At 46.8% G+C, this 16977-nt stretch overlaps 1 long non-coding RNA gene and 3 other non-coding genes across 9 annotated transcripts; all 4 read left to right on the top strand.

Annotated features, from left to right (window-relative positions):
* Positions 1–5391: 5391 nt before the first annotated feature.
* Positions 5392–14771, top strand: LOC106145032 (uncharacterized). Of its 6 annotated transcripts, none has more exons than XR_013439682.1 (6): positions 5392–5554; positions 6031–6167; positions 7239–7487; positions 9819–9900; positions 11955–12208; positions 14419–14771. It is a non-coding gene; the product is annotated as an uncharacterized LOC106145032 (long non-coding RNA). The 6 variants fall into 6 exon arrangements; XR_002484484.3 differs by having other exon boundaries at positions 5392–5570; positions 7288–7487; XR_013439684.1 differs by having other exon boundaries at positions 5393–5554; positions 7336–7487.
* On the top strand, positions 8182–8315 carry LOC120887002 (small nucleolar RNA SNORA71). The gene has a single exon (XR_005730174.2). It is a non-coding gene; the product is annotated as a small nucleolar RNA SNORA71 (small nucleolar RNA).
* On the top strand, positions 10656–10789 carry LOC120887004 (small nucleolar RNA SNORA71). The gene has a single exon (XR_005730176.1). It is a non-coding gene; the product is annotated as a small nucleolar RNA SNORA71 (small nucleolar RNA).
* On the top strand, positions 12580–12713 carry LOC120887001 (small nucleolar RNA SNORA71). The gene has a single exon (XR_005730173.2). It is a non-coding gene; the product is annotated as a small nucleolar RNA SNORA71 (small nucleolar RNA).
* Positions 14772–16977: the final 2206 nt, after the last annotated feature.

Raw genomic sequence — 16977 nt, 5'->3', positions numbered from 1 at the left:
ACCTTCTGGTGGTGCCACCATCCGGCACCTGAACATTATTATCATCATCCCATTTGTCAATGAGAAAATAAAAGCTCAGAAAGATTAATTAACTACTCTAAGGTCATGAAGTTAGTGTGTCCAGAACCGTACATGGTCTAAGAGTTAACTCTACTTGCAAGCAGACATGTTAGCCTGTTTCTGTTTTATAGATACTGGCAGTGAGCAGGAAATTCCAAAGTCAGAGTCTAAGGACTTTATTATTCATAGCAAAAGCAAAAGACAGAGCTTGATGTTCACATCAGTTCCTCTTGCCTTACAAGTCCTATGGCGCAGCTGAATGCCCATGATGGGTGCATGCATATACAGGTTGTTAGATGAGGACCACTGAGCTTTGGGGGAACAGAAGTAAGTCTGTTTTTAGTCTGCAAGGTGCATTTACCTTATCTTACAAGGTTGCACATTGCAAAACACAACCTTAAGAAGCTGCCCAGATAAACTCTAGTCATGGCTTTGCATTCAGGGCATGGCCAGGAAGGATGTACAAAGATAATCAGGGCCTACAGCAGGTTGTCTCTCCCAAAAGAAGGTGTCAGAGTCAAAAACCAAACCCATAACATAATCCAAGAGCAATTTAATAGATGCAGAAAATGTATTTGATAATATTAAATTAATTAATTAGTTAATTTCTTTTTTCTTTTTTGGTACCAGAGATTGAACCCAGGGGTGCTTAACCATTGAGCCACATCCTCAGCCCTTTTTATGTTTCATTTAGAGACAAGGTTGAGTTGCTTAGGGCCTCACTGAGTTACTGAGGCTGGCTTTGAACTTGCTATCCTTCTGTATCAGCCTCCTGAGCCGCTGGGATTAGAGGAGTGCTTCACCACACCAAGCTCTGATGCCCAAGTCCTGATGCCTATTATTAGGTTTGGATCTTTTTTTAATAATTAGTAGTGCTGAGGATCGAACCCAGGGCCTTACACATGCTAGGCAAGCACTCTACCGCTGAGCCACAACCCCAGCCCTAGGTTTGGATCTTAAAGACTCCCCCAAAGCTCTTGTGTTCAAGGCTTGATTCTCAATGCAGCAGTGTTCAGAGGTGGGCCTTGGGGAAGTGATTAGATCGTGAGGGAACAAATTCATAGTGGATGGGTCCACAGATGGATCCATAGCTTCTTGGGCTATTGGGCAGTGGTGGAAACACTGGGAGGTGGGGTTTATTTGGAGGGGTCACTGGAGTGCCTATCCTTGAAGGGTATATTTTGTTCTTGATTTTCCCCTCTTGCCCCTCACTTCCTTCCTGGCCACCATAAGGTGAGCAGCTATGTACTACCTTGCCACAGAATCAATGGGAGTAAGTGACTATGGACTGAAACCTCTGAAACTGTCAGCCAAAATATCAGCCTTCTAAGCTGATACTTTCAGTCAAGTATTTCGTTACAGGAATGGATAGCTGACTAACATAACTGTCCCTCCTCCCTTTCAGGGGTTTCAGGCACCCTCCTGCAAAGCCCACCGTCACACAGGGCAGGCCCTGCTGGGTGAACCTTACCAGGCAGGAGCCAGGATCTGGCTGAGCATCCCAAGCTCAGGCCACAGGGCCCCTGAGAGGTGACATTTACACACTGAACACCTCCCAATACACCCTCAAGATAAGTTAGATAATGGACTACAGGTGTAGCCCAGCTGTACTACACCAGTAGGAGAGGATAGGTTGCCAAGAGTCCAAAGAAGAAACACAGAAATGGGATGTGAGACAGAAAGTTTATTGAAAAATGACTACAGGGAAGATCCAGTGGTGACACGCTAGACAGATACTTTGTCAGAAAGGTCCTGTGGAGCAGGCCAGACAGGTGCTTTGCCAGAAAGTTCAGGGTAGAGGGGCTGGACAGGTACACCTGCTTCACACAGTGCCTCTGGTGCTTTATAAGACAATAGTCCTTCCATCCCCATGACACTGTGTCCAGCAGGAGCCAGCTGGATGAGCACTGCCCTCTGGACCAGTCACCACAGGGAGGGGGCATTTATAGATTAGATTACAGAAGCAGTGACAGCATCAGCATCAGCTTAGCCTGCTTTGTCCAATTGTATGACCACATTTCAAGGAACTTGGCCTGCATGCAAGAAAGTAGCTTTCTGCAGATAGCACTAACTTACCCTAAATCCCATCAGACACAAGAGAAAGCCAGTGCCTTCGACATAATGTCTGCATCTGGACATTCTGGCCTGGACCTACTCCCATTATTCCCTTACGTGCCCTAGATTCTGAGGAGTGGAGATGGGTGCTTCAGGGATAGTGTTTCACTCTCCTTTTCTCTGAGGATGACACAGGGACCTCTGAGACCTCTGAGGTGACTGATTCCTCCCAGAGCTGCTGAAAGAGTGGAAACGACTGACTCTAAAGTAACTTTGAGAAACGAGAATGTGTCAGAGGAGTGAAGGGCAGTGTTTCCCAGAAAATCTCCCCACTGCTTGCAAACCCTTCTCTTTTTCTAGTGGCCCTGCCCAGGTTTCACTATACCAGGTTTAATTTTCTTCTGTTTGACTTCATGAATTGGAGAGAAAAGTGCTCAAGGGTCTTTATTAAAAGGTCTCACTATTTATGCGTTGAAATATGTAATAGAGGGTCACCCTGCTGCACTGAGGGGGGCTTACTAGGAAAATATCTTCTTTCCCTGTAGCCAAAGATGTTCCGAGTCATCAGCTCAGTCAATCTCCTCCAGCATCGCTGGTTCTCAACCACAGACTATGATGTGAATAATGCTCTCGGAAATTGTGCAGTTCACAACCCGCACAAACATATATAGTAGTCTCCGGGGCAGATCAAGAGCAGCTGAATTGCCCTGGGCGACTGGGCTGGCCAAGGTGTCCATCAGGTTTTAGTCCGAGACTTCAGGAGACCAAGTCTATTGCTGCTGATACGCACAGTAACAGAGGATCATACACAAGCAGAGCAGGACAATGAATAGACCCAGCAAGATATTCAGCATGGTTTCCATTTGTGGTGTGGGGAGAGGGTTAGGGCTCCTGTAGGCCCAATGTGGCTAGTTGCTGACTTCTCATTTAGATCCTAGGCAACACCTCCTTGGAACAATCTCTCCAGTCAGCCCCAACTCCATCTCCTCAAGGGAAGGGGCTGTAGGCCCTGAGGATCCCTCAGCCTCTATGAGGTCACAGATTCCCAGATGGTAGAATTTTGCCTTCTCAGCTGTAGCCAAATCTGTCATTAATGCGATGCAGGAGTTATTCTGGTATGTAATCATTTACAAGTGTCTCTTTATACTTGCTGAACAGAAGTGTCTTTTTCCAGTCCCTACAAAAACATCAGGGTGGTCTCGTAACTCTTCTGACTATTATTGGGTAAGAACAAGTCTTGCAAGGGCTGGAGGTGTAACTCAGTGGTAAAGTACCTGCTCAGTATACAACACACACACAAACACACACACACACACTCACACGCACTCACACACACTCACACACATGCCTATCCAACTCTTTATTGCCTAACAAATAGTAATTTCTTGTGCTTCATCAGCTGAAACATCCATTTTGACATCCTTGTCACACCATGATTAACAAGCCTCGACTACTCTTCTTAGATGCTCAGCCTCCTTGTAGGCACTAGGAATGCAGAAATGGACCAGCCAAGATGACTTCCCTGGCATTATGGGGATGAGTAATGCAAAAGAAAATGTAGGTTTGAATCGTGACTCTGTCCATCCCCAGCTTTCTGAGGGCAGTTGTGTCTTACTCTCCAGTCGAGGGCAAAGGGCCCCCAGTCTAATTAGGCAGGAGGGCAAGCCCCTCGGAGGGTGTCCAGGCTCAGAAGCAGGGGCAATGGGAAGGACATGTTCTCGGCTTCCTGCTTGCTTTTCTCTTCTAGCTCCAAAGGATTACCAAAGCCAGAGTATCTCACACCTGAGCTGATGAGAACAGGGGCCACAAGCCATGTGGAGCTCCCCTACCCTGAAAATACAGCCAATTTGAAATGCAATATGCTGTGAATGTGAACACACCACATTCCAAAGACTTCATACAAGAAGAAGAATGGTAGACATCTCATTTGTAATTTTAAACTATTGCTACATGCTGCCATAATATTTTAGTTACAGTATGGGGCTAAATAAAAATACATAATTAAAATTTATTTTTATTTTTTTAAAAAACAATTTTAAAGGGGACTTAGAAATGTAAAATTACATATGTAGCCTGCATTATATTTCTTCTGGACAGGGAGACCTTAAATTTGACAAACAAAGCACGATTTCTCTGCCTCTCGAAGAATACCACAGGGCTAGGGCTATTGCTCAGTGGTACAGCACCCTGGATTCAATCCCCAGGACCACAAAAAGAAAAAGAAACCCCACAGGGACCTCTGGCTTAATTCTCACAGCAGAGTTACAAGGGAGGAGCCACGAGTACCCATTTTTCAGAATCAAAAACCAAGGCTGGTCACTAGTGAGGGGGTGCATGAAGAGTGGGAGCAAGAGGAGGAGGCAGGAGAGGACTGTGTGGCCTCAAGAATGCATCCTGAGCCCTTTGTCTAGTGTCCTCCCAGCCACAGCACCTCAAGGCTCCTCCCCACATGCCCAATATTCTCAGAGTCTCAGAATCCCATGGACTTCTCCCAGGTATAGAATATGTGGTGTTCTCACACTCCATGACCTTCATTTCCCTCCTGGTTGTGTAGGTCAATTCTGGATTTCTCCACTGTGACAGTGAACTCAGAAATCTTCCCGGAAGGCCCCCTCCTCCTCAGCGCCAAGGGCAGCATTGCCCATGTCTAAGAGGCACACCTGGCCCAGGACACAGGCAGAATTCATTATTGTGAGAATTTGGGGGCATGAGCCCATTCCCAAGCCTGTCTTTGATAGGCTGGGGGAATCTGGTCAGGTCTCTACTGCTTCAAGGGCTTTATCTGCCTGCCAATCCCATGCATTTTTAGGACGAAGTTTGGTAAAGAACTCATTCCCTGCCTGCCTCTCTGGACTCCTCTCCTTCTCACCCTCTGGTACAAAGAAGTACATGGGTAGAACTCATTCATTCTTTCTACTGTGGCAGCCACTGAACCAGTGCTAAAATACAGTGGTGAATCAGGCAGATGTACACTGGATAGGGAGACAGAAAGAATTAGAAACTAAACACATTCGCAAACTTAACCTAGTAAAAGAGCCTATTGAGGAAGGCTGACCATTCCTACAGATTAATGACAAATCAGTGAACAAGGAATAGCTTCAGAACAAACAGAAAGGCAAAGTATATAAGGGAAGATTTCTTCAAAACTTCCAGGCCACTTTGGAAAACTATCTCGATCCTTCCAGTCAGAAGCGGACCTCCTCTCCGCCAGGGGCGCTATACAGCCGCGCGCCCGGGTTCCGCCCTGTGGAAGTGCCGCTCTAGGCCGCACGCCGCGCGCGTAGCCCTATTTCCGCCGTCGCGGGCTAAGAAAAGGGAGGTCTGGTCGCGTGCTTGTTCTTTTTTGACATCCCGCGCGCTCTCTCGCCATCTCTCGAAATCCTCAAGCATCCTGCAACTTCCCCAGCTGTCTGCCGCTTCCCGGCGCCAGGGCGTCGGGGTGAGTTTACTGCGGGGTATGTAGTCTGCGCCTCTCGCTCCATTAGAGGAAACCGAGGCTCCAAGGAGCGGAGAGGCCTCTGGGGGTCATCGTCAGGCGGGGTCCGTCTCACCCGGTGCGTGTGTAGCCCTATTTCCCATGTCCCGGGAAAAGGCCCACGGAAGGCAGCGGCCTAGGCCGCCCCTAGCCTCGTGCGGAGTAGGGTTGCCTCGGGCCTTGAGCCTGGCAGAGGGTGCAGAGCTTCTGGGTTTTTCACACCCGGTCCTCGATCTCCGACTCGGGGCATTAGAAAGCCCGAAGCTCTTTGAGTTGTCTAGACAGGCTCAGTCTTTGTGCCACGTCGTAGGAACGTTGGCTTATGTTCCCCTCGGCCGCTTTTTAAGGCTAGACCTAAAACCCATTTTGGACACTGGTTGGTGGAGGTTTAAGTCCTTGCTGTGCACCAAAAGCCCTTTCCTGTGTTTTTTTCTGCCTAGGCCTCGCTGTGAACGCCTCTCCTGCAGACATGAAAGCTCTCTCCTGGATGTTTCTTGCTGGTTCTGCAGCAGCCAGGGCCCTCTTCTCTCTGGATTCCCTCGAGGGCGTTCAGCCTGCAGGGGGAGGATGTCCCCGGGTAAGTACTGCTATTCATGGGCACTAGAAACCAGGGGTGACTCCTGGATTGCCTTCTGTGGACACTAGCAGAGGGGAAGGTGGTAGAGCTCTGTGGTGTTCCGAGAACTGCGTGGCAAAGCCCCTGTGCGGAGTGAAGCCTGGGGTAAGGGAGGAGGCTGAATTTGAGGAGTAGAAAGTCAGATCTTGGCTAAATTTCCTCATTTTCCTGAGCTTTACTTTCTGTTAAGTAGGGAAGCTGCCAAAGTTCCATGAGGGCAGAGAGCCTCTGACTGCTCTTGTTTTTGAGCCCTCAGGCATGCCTAAATGCAGACAACTAATTTTGTGCTTTGAGTGATTAGTTTTAAGCATTTTGATGGAAAGTGATCTTTCTCTGCTTTTTTGATGGGGGTGGGTAGAATTGTTTAATTTTTTGCTCCATGGTTCCTGGGCTTGGATGGGTTGCTTTCTCCTCCTGGGACTGTTTGTGTGAGCTAATATCCTAATATGGGCTTCTCTTTGGGCTCACCTGCCATTTTCTGCCCCTGTATCTGATTTGGGGTTCCCTGTACCTTTCTTTTATGGTGCAGGGAGAAGAATTGCTGAATGTGGATTGTCCACACTCAAGGGTTCACTGTTGTTCTTTTTTTGTTCTGGGGCCATGAACTGGAGTTTAACCCTTGAGCCACATCCTCAGCCCTTATGTTTTATTTAGAGACTTGATCTCATTATTAAGTTGCTGAGACTGGTTTTGAACTTGAGATCCTCCTGCCTCAGATTCCTGAGCTGCTGGGATACAGGCATGCGTCACCACTCCTGACTTTTTAAAATGATCCTACTTGCCAATTTTAGATGCCTCCTTGCACCTGGCTTCTGGCATACCTGTGTTGTGTCTGAGGTGTCAACAGACACAACACAGGTGTGGGCCCCCTTTTGCCCTCCACTTCTCAGAAGTGACAGGAAGACTGGTAGAAATTATAAGACTGCAAGCCAGAGACTGGGTATGAGTGGTACTGAATTGAAAATCTGACAGTATTTCCACTGAGGCACGCTGATGTCCAGAGCTGGTCACTGGAAATTAATTTAAACACAGGTCTGTCCATCCCAACACACTGCTGCCTTCCTCCCAACATCTCACCTAGGGACTCCCAGACCCCAATCAAGTTCTGAAAGCACCTTCTCTGCAGCAGCTCTACAGAGGAGGAAGAAGGTCCTGCTAGACAAGGGAAAAGAGCTCAGAGAAAAGGAAGCAATGTGACCTGGCGTTCTCATTCCTTGCTCCAGACCACCTAAACACTGCCAGCCTCGAAGCCTGCAGAGAACATTCATTCCAGAGAACCAGGTAGAGCACCACCTACCTAGAACTTCACAATCCCTGCTCTTGGAGAGGACAGATAGACACCTACCTACCTGTTTACCTCTCTCTCACAGCAATCACATGGCACTCCCTCAGGACACAGCCCACTTGGCACTACTTACAAAAGCTAAGAAACCATGATATTCACCAACAGGAAAACAGCTGGGGAAGCACAGTCTCTGGTGGTTATGCACCAAAAGCTCTAGCACAGGCTCAAGTAATTGCCACTATCCCACTAAGGCTATGGCTTCTGGAAGGGAAAAAAGTGGACCCTCTGCATATGAGCACACCTTGAGACTCTTCCTATATTACCAAAGATCAATACACAGGCAGCCTGTAATCACTTTGAATGCAGGGGAAGAAGCAAAGGGCACAGGGCTTGCTAAACTGGAGACCAGTGTCAAACACATGGAAAATGGCCTGGGCTGGGACAGCAGCACAGCAGAGCACAGTCCTAACAGTTGTCATCTTATCCTGCATGCATACCACAAGAGTCAAACAGAAGACCCTCCAAATAAGAAAGATAGGGATTATGTGTCTGATATCAGAGTCAGAAGCAACTTCTGGGATTACTACTGCAAATGTGAGCATTTTCTTGTTGCTGGTCTCTTTCCAGTTGAGGTTATTTCCCAAGATGGTGGCCACAGCCTCCTTTCTCACCTTCTCTGCCCTTTTCTGCCCCTGTATTCGAAAGTGATCATGGGCTGCCTGTGCCCTGGTCATTGGTAGTGCAGGGAGAGGAACCACTGAAAGCGTATCCCCGTGTTTGGAGGGTCCACTTCTGTCCTTGCCAAACCCTGGAGCTTTCCCACACCTCTGTCCCCCTTTTTGATGGTAGGATGGTGGCATCATCTAATTGAATGCATTGGCTCTTTTCCCTGGCCCAGGGCAGGTTGTTATGTACATGAGGGAAGAATGTGGGTGCTTGGACTTGACTCCCAGGAGTAGTGGGTTAGGTGTGGAGTCTTGACAGTGGCCATCATCTTCTGCCAGAAGTGTTCTCTACCTGTATCCTCAGCCCCCCCCCCCCCATAGAGCTAATCAGACTGGATGGAAGTTGGTGCAGGTTGTTGTGTTACATGAGGGAAGAATGTGGGTGCTTGGACTTGACTCCCAGGAGTAGTGGGTTAGGTGTGGAGTCTTGCCAGTGGCCATCACCTTCTGCCAGAAGTGTTCTCTGCCTGTATCCTCAGCCTCCCCCCAATAGAGTTAATCAGACTGGATGGAAGTTGGTGCTTTGCTTGTCTCTTTACTCTGAGGTGATCCTGAGGGCAGTATCTTCCGCTGTATCTTGCTTTGCTCTGAATGCTAGAGGGTCAGTGTTCTGTCAGGGTAGGGCAAATGAAAAAGGGGGAGTCTGTCTACTGTAAGGGAGATGGGGTTCATTACCTCGTGGAGTGTTGGCAGGGAGGAGATGCTGAGTATGGATGTGTGGAGGTTCAGGGTACGATTAGGGTTTTTTTGTTTTGTTTGTTTTGTTTTGTTTTGTTTTTTGTCCCACTGGAAGAATTCTACATGTGGTCTACTTCTGTAGGTCCTGGCCTCTTGTGGCCTTGGGAAAGGTTCTTTGGAAAGGCTCTTCCTCCAGCTGTGGGTAAGGTGGCAAAGATCCAGGGTGGGCAAAGCAGAATATAATTTGAGGGATTTATGCAGCAGCCCATACTAACACAGCCCCCCTGCACCATCACCTCTTCCAGGTTGCCCAGATGCTGCTAGAGAAACACAGCACACTCAACACCCTTTTGAACAGAGCCCTTAGTAACAGTTGCACAAGAGATAACACTGATTTAGATTAAGATCTCCTGCCCCTTTCCTAGAAGTAAGCTGCTTGTCTTGTTCCTATAATAAATCTTGGCTATTTAGGTGATGGTCATAAGTGTTTAGTCAACATTTATGTGCCAAAATGTGTACAGAGCCTTGGCCATAGGTGTTTTCATACAAGAGAAGGTCAGACCACAGGTGCTGAGATAAGCATCTCTGGAGAGTGACTTTCTGCACCCCTTAAAGTCATGTTCCTGTTCCCTGGTGGTGAAGGAGGAGGCAAGGATGATAAAGGATTGACCTTTATTGAGGAACCTGGATCACATTTGGCCCTTTGCATGCCTTTGGAGGCTGTGCGCAGCAGGTGGTTCTTGAGGTTGCAGAGCTCTGGAGCTCTTCTGTAGTGCAGCAGTGGCAAGTCATGGTGAGAAGTGGTGGAATTGGGCATCAGAGCCACTCACACCTGCTGGTGCTTTTTATTAAGGCACTGGCGATGAACCATTTTGTCACTCAGCTATATCCCCAGCCCATTTTATTCTATCTTTAAATTTTCAGATGGGGCCTTGATAGATTGCCCAGATTGGCCTCAGAACTTTGAGTCCTCCTGCCAGCATCTCCGAAGTCACTGGGATTACAGGTATGTGCCACCACCCCATCCATACCTGCTTCTTAAATCCTTTTTTGCCACCATGTCTGGCTAGTTTCTTTCTAGTTGTACTCGATGGTTAAGATTTATCATAGCAGCAGAGGATATACAGCCAAATGTTAAAGGATAAAAGGACAAAGGTGGGGTCAGGAGGAGTCTGCAGGCTTTTTAAGGCTGTTTCCATCCCTTATCCCTTGCAGGGAACCCATTCTTCCCCAGCAGTGGGTAGGCCTCCCCATGTTTGCTGTGTTTCTGCTCAGAGAAGCCCAATAGAGACTTGAGCCCAGGGCTTGAACTGAAGTCTGGTCATGTGAATATCATCTGCCTGGCATGCAGTAAAAGTCCAGGCTCCCAGGAGGAAAGTAAGTGCTGGGTCTAAACCACACTGTTTGCAGTCTGGGCTTGGTGAGCCACCCTGATCAGTTCACTGCTGAGATGGGAACATGCCGAGACCCAGGTTCCCAGATGCCAGCCAGGGGCTGGTCTGACCTATTTTGAACCTCAGTTTCCTGGTATGGAAAAAAAGATGTAATAAATAGGTCTTATGGACATGTCCATGTGAGCCTGATCTCTGGCCTGTAGGTTTTTCTAGTGTTTTTTGTTGGAAGTATCTCCTCTGTTTCACCTTGGCAGTTTTATGGGGTTTTGTATGTTAGATTGCAGCTGCAAGATTCCTGTGCTCTTTGTCTTGGACTAGGCCCCTGGCATTAGTTTCCTGTCCTTGGCCCTTCCTTATCTTTCTTTGGTCCTGCATTCGAAAGTGATCATGGGCTGCTTGTGCCCTGGTCATTGATAGTGCAGGGACAGGAATGGCTGGAAGACATTTTCCCCGTGTTTGGAGGGTCCACCCATCCCTTCCAAACCCTGTAGTTTTCCCACACTCCAGTTTTTCTTTTGCCAACCCTTATAGTTGTTTCTGGGTGCTTCATGATATCTGGCTGGGGATGTCATGTGTGGATTATATGTGGAAGGGTTGCCCAGAACAGAATCCAGTGTTGTGAGGTGGCGAGTGCAGGGTTGTGTGTGCCTAAGTTAGGGCTGAGATAGGGTATTAGTACATGTTGTCCTTTAATAGAGATTCCTAAGTGTGAACTAATAAGAGGAAGGAAAAGGTGAGTGCTCATAGTGGTAGGGTGTCCAGCTCAGTACACCACCTCGCTTCCCAGTCTGCATGGCTCCTCTAGGTTTTGCCTGCTCCGTGTCCCTATGAAGTAAGTATACATTGGCATGACTCATTGGCATGACTCATTGGCCACTGTTCTGTGCTTATTATTCCTCTGCCATTTGTCCTGGCCTTTGGGGCTCATCTTAGAATGCCTGGTTCTCGGGCTGACCCTGGAGGAATGGGTGAAATTGTAAGATAAAGAATGAGCTGGGCTCAGTGGTGCATGCCTGTAATCCCAATGGCTGGGGAGGCTAAGACAGGAGAATCCCAAGTTCAAAGCCAGCCTCAGCAGTGGTGAGGTGCTAAGCAACTCAATGATACCCTGTGTTTAAATAAAATACAAAATGGGGCTAGGGATTTGGCTCAGTAGCAGTCCAGTCCCCAGTGCCCATCCCCCCCAGAAAAGAATGAAGAAAAGTATAAAAATTTTTAAAAAATGAGCTGAGTGTGGTAGTGCATGCCTGTAATCCCAGTGACTTGAGAGACTGAAGGAGGATCACAAGTCGAGGCTAGCCTCAGCAACTTAGTGTGAAACTGTCTCAGAATCAAAAAGGGCTGGGGGTGTCGCGCTCAATAATGGAGCATGCCTAGCATGAGGCCAGAGAAGGGAAAAAATGAAGAAAGAAGTGGAGAGCGACGAGAAGTCTGTTTGTCACCTTTTAGCCCCTTCCATCCCCACTGAGATTTATTTTTATTTTGAAATGAGGATCTTGCTGAATTGTTGAAGCTGATGTCAATCGGATCTTCCTGCCTTAGTTCCCAAGTTGCTGGAATTACAGGCTTGTACTAACCACCTCATGAGAGATGGGTTTTTTAATTCGCAGTGAACGTCTTGGGTGATTGACTGATAAATGATGTGTGTGGCTTCTTGTCCCTGCAGGATTGTCAGCTGTCCTCTGCCTAGCAGCCCCCTGTCATTAAGAGGAGGCTGAAAAAGAAAAAAAGGGGAGGCAGGGCTATGATGCTCTGAGGTGTGGATCCTGGATGCTTCTCCAGAGAGAACAGTGATGTTCAGCTTCAAGACCAAGGCAAAGGCTGCTTCCTTTTGTTTGCTTCCTCACTGTGGCCTGCAGGGACATGCTCCCCAAACTCTCCTCCCATTCTGAGAAGCAGAAGAAGCTTTTGTTAAACATAGTAGGTATTATAGAGCTCCCCTTGGTTTCCAGGAGCTCTGCAAGGACCTATGTAGCCCTCATCCTTCTTGGTTCTGCAGTAGCTTGTTAAAATGCTTTGGGAAATCGGAAAGTTAGCTGGTGTTTTTTTCTGAACCTTGGTGGGATACTTTTTATGACTCAGTTCCAGACCTAATGAACTCAACATTATTCCCAAAATTTGACTTCCATCTCATTGTTAGGCCAAAGCTTATGAACCCCCAAGTACCTTTGAGAACCAGGGGCAGCTGCTGCAGTTACAACCAGTAAACTGTGTCCCTTTTCCAAGTCACTGTCTCTCAGCCTGGCCAGGGCCCTTTCCTCAGCTGTTGGCCCTGGCCTGTCTTTTTTTGCCCCTGTATTCGAAAGTGATCATGGGCTACCCGTGCCCTGGTCATTGATAGTGCAGGGAGAGGAATTGCTGAAAGCGTTTCCCCGTGTTTGGAGGGTCTGCATTTGTCCCTTTCAAACTCTGGAGCTTTTGTACATATATTGTCTCTCACTCTCTTACCTCCTGATACCTGGTGCTGGGGCCTTATAGAAAGGGAGTCAAGGTGGGGCTCTGCCCCGGGGGACTTTGTTCATAGGCTGATTTTGCAATCACAATAGAGGTCATTTCTCCTCTATCTTTGCCTCATGCTTCTTGTCCTCAGCCCCAGCTCTGGTCACTGGTCACTGTGGTCTTGCTCATCATACCCTTTTCATGTACTGGGAATTGAACCTATGTCTCTATATGTCTTGTCACAATCTACTTTGGGCCTGGAACTTTGGGACAAAAAGGAGGCAAGTTCCTATAAGGATAGAGTTCTTTCCATTGAGCAGTAACAGGAAAATGCCCTTGGATAAGGCAGCCTGCCTGAGGTTGAGGCATTTGTCTCATTTTCTTCTCCCATTTGAGGAATTTCTTTGATGAAACTTACCTTATTTTAGTCTACCCATAGACCTTGCCCTAAAGAGGGCCCAAGGTCGGTCCATCAGGTATGGATTTTCCCACTGGTCTTCAATTAAGGGGGCAGGGACTACAGTAGTAATCAAGGATGGCAAAACACAATATGGACAGATAGATGAACTCAACCCTTACACACCAGACGGTAGACACAGGCCCCCACTACCTCTCTCCTTCCCCTGATCTGTTCCAATCACTGAGGTCTGTAACATGTTGAAAAATAATAAAATGGTTATCCTAGTAAAGCAGATTAACATCTGTCACACAGAACTTTTTTCCCTACTGGGGATTGAACCCAGAGGTGCTGAAGCACTGAGCCATATCCTAGCCACTGTGCCTGTCTGGGCTGGGATTATCTTTCTTTTTTTTTTTTTTTTTTTTTTTTTTTTAGGTATGCATATTGCAAGAGCAATTAAAATCTTAGGAAATTAATTTAACAAAACCTCTTAACATGGTATGATAATCTTCATGCTAACTCAGTCTATATATCTAAATCATTTGATTTATTCTGGCCTATTTCCCACTACCACCTGCTTTCTAGTCCACATATAAGTGAGAGCTTTTGGCTTATCTCACATAGCATAATGTCCTCTAAGTCCATCTGTGTAACAAATGGCAGGATCTCCTTTTTTAAGGCTGAATAATATTCTGTTACCTTACTCTGTCTCAGTATGTGTAGACATATATATCATTTTCTTGATCTCTTTGGGTTCATGTTGTGTCTTTGTCTTGGACATGGGGAAGGGTGCTGTGGTGAACATGGGCATTCCTCTGTCTTTATGAAGTGATTGATCTTCGGGTGTGTGCCCAGAAGGGGAATAACTGAGTGTGTTATACATTGATAAGCAACAAATTGACAGTTGGTGCACAAATACATGGATATTACTCCTGTCAAGACACTGTAAAAACTGAGCTTCCAAGGTATTTTTGTTTTTTAACTCTTGTTTTATAAACAAGAACCTGCTGATTGGGAGTCCCTCAGTGGTGTCAGTTTGGACAGGAGAAGATGGTGCCAAACTTACTACTTTTCTGCTTCCTCAACTGTCTAGGTCTCATACCTGTAGAAGCAGAGACTATTGAAGGACATTCCCAGGCCAGGGAGTCCATGGCCCTTGGGATGATTGGGATTTGGGTGTGCTGATACTTCTCATTGTGGTTAAGTTAATGCCGGGGGGCCCTGGAAGCCACTGTCAGAAGCTGAGGGCAAATGAAACCCCAGACCACTATCTCACAGCCTTTTCTTTTAGATCTTGGTGGGTGCTGTTCATGGACACCGGAGGGGCAGAGAATTAAGAGCAATGTCATCCCATGAAGCTTCACTGCCAGCTGTATGCAGAGATCGTTGAGAAACAAGGGCCATGGACAGGAAAGCCCAGCTCCATCTGTCTGCCTGTATTTGCAGTAACTTTTTTTTTTTAAAGTCATGGTCTCTAAGTTGAACAGGCTGGCCTTGAGTTTGCCATCCTCTTGCCTCAGCCTCCTGAGTTGAGTCACTGGCATATGCTGTGGTGGCTGGCTCTGGACTTTCCCTTGGTCTTTGTGTTTCTTTCTGTCCCCCTATCCCCCATTCAATAAATATTTCCTTTTTTTTTTTAATGTTGATGGGCCTTAATTATTTCACTCATTTATTTATGTGCAGTGCTGAGAATTGAACCCCGTGCCTCACACAATCTAGACAAGTGCTCTACCACTGAGCAACAAACCCTGTCCCCTCTGCCTGCCTCTTAAATTAGTAACAACCTAAGTAGGAGGCTGGATATGGAGGCAGGGTATGTGAGATGTATAGTCAGGACTAGGAAGTGACTGACTGCTGCTCACATTCAGGGATTGTGAGGTGAGGGCTGTGCTAGCTTTTTGTCACTATGAAAAAATACCTGGTGTGTACAGATTATGGGAGGAAAGATTGATTTTGTCTCAACTGTCAGATTTTAGTCCGTGGTTGCTGGCTTCATTGCTTTGGACCTTAGATGAGGCAGGATGTGATGAAAGGTGTGGCTCAGGAAAACTGCCTAGCTCATGGCAGCAGCCCAAAAGCACAGGATGGAGGCATAAGTGGGAAACAAATCGTTCTAGTAACCTTCCTCCAACTAATCACTGGCTCCCCATGATGGCATCAAATTATTAATCCATCAGTGGGTTTCACTGATGAGGAACCATCCAGTCCCTTTCCAAAAGGGATTTTAACATTGCTGTCCTTGTTAACAAGTCTAGCACATGAGTCTTTGGAGGACATGTCGTATCCAGGCCATAAACACTTCAGGATAGTCAAGCCAGGAGTTTGAAAGGGTGGTTGGTATTAGGAAGACCACGGTGTCCATAAATTGAGGGCTTAGGCAGGAAGTGGGACCTCATTGCTAAAACTAGAAAAGTAGGTAAATGAACTAGTTGGCCAGCCTCCCATGGACAAAAACTGCATGGTGTTAGCGTGAGAAGCTGTGGTGTAAGGGTGTGAGTAGTGTGAACGTGGGCAGCCACTATTGGAACAGGATGGGCAGGTGGAGGACTGATGTGGCTAGTGGGTAATTGCAGCAAAGAGATGATGCATTAACCAAGTCCTTGTATCAACTCATCCCCCTTTTACAGAGGGTCAGATCTGGGCATAGAGAAAACATCCTAAGGGTCAGGACAGAAGGATGGATTCTTCCTTGTAAAGATTTGTTAACATTTCTAGAAAATGGCCTCAAATGAAAGGCCTAAATAATAAGATAAAGCTGGTCCGATAAGACCTCAGGGACAAACTTGATCTAAGATGAACTACAAATGTCATTAAAGCTGTGTCTTATTTTAGTGCTGGGGATTGAAAGCTGTGGCTTCCTGACAAGAAATCTTTGATCCATCCTGGAATAGACAAAACTAAGGGGGTGGGGAATATAGCTTAGTGCTTGCCTCATGCACAAGGCCCTGGGTTCAGTCCCCAGCACCACCAAAAAAAAAAAAAATTCTATCCCATTGTTAGGGACAATTGCATGTTGTCCATTTGCAGGAGCGTGAGAGAGTCTTGAAGGTTTCCAACAGGAAGGTGTGATATGGCTATGAACTGTTAACTGGTCATGCCTTAAAAAATATTCCTGCCAGTGTTGCTTTTGGGTTTCAGCCACTTGCCTCTTTAAAACAGAAGTGATTGTTAGAAGTTTTCCCAATAAAAATCAGGCTTGCTTTCAGTGTCAACTCTTGGTGGTTTGTTCTTTTAGACCAGGGATTGGTAAACTGGCCTACAGGTCAAACCTGGCCCACTGCTCTTTTTTTGGTACCAGGGATTTAATCTAGGAGTGCTTAACCATTAAGCTAAATCCCCAACCTATTTTATATATTTTGTGTAGAGACAGGGTCTCCCTGAGTTGTTAGGGCCTTGCCAAGTGCTAAAAGAGCCTTTGAATTCATGATCCTCCTGCTTCAGCCTCCCCAGCTGCTGGGATTACAGGCAGTGTACCACCACGCCTGGACCATTGCTTGTTCTTGTGACATTTATAGTGACACTTCTTGTCTGGATATTTTCTGCAATGGCAGAGGTAAGTTGGAACAGAGATGATATAGGCCTAAAATATTGACTATCTGTTGCTCTTTGCAGGAAAGTTTGCTGGGCTTTTGTTTTGGGCTATAAGCTTAATGAAGGCAGAAACCATGTGTTTTTGTGTTCACTCTTTGACCTTCTCGCCCTCCCCAGCATCAAGTGCAGAGACAAGAGGCCAGTGTGGATAAATGATCAGAAAATTGAAATCGAGGTTTGTTGAACAAATGTGTGCCCTATCTAGAGGCTGGATGCTTGGCGGTGGTCCCACCTCAGAGTATCACCCAGTAAGGAGCAA

This window comes from Ictidomys tridecemlineatus, chromosome 5 (assembly GCF_052094955.1).
Source record: "Ictidomys tridecemlineatus isolate mIctTri1 chromosome 5, mIctTri1.hap1, whole genome shotgun sequence".
Lineage (NCBI taxonomy): Eukaryota > Metazoa > Chordata > Mammalia > Rodentia > Sciuridae > Ictidomys > Ictidomys tridecemlineatus.
Note: the sequence above shows the minus strand (reverse complement) of the source record. Positions and strands in the feature narration are given on the sequence as shown.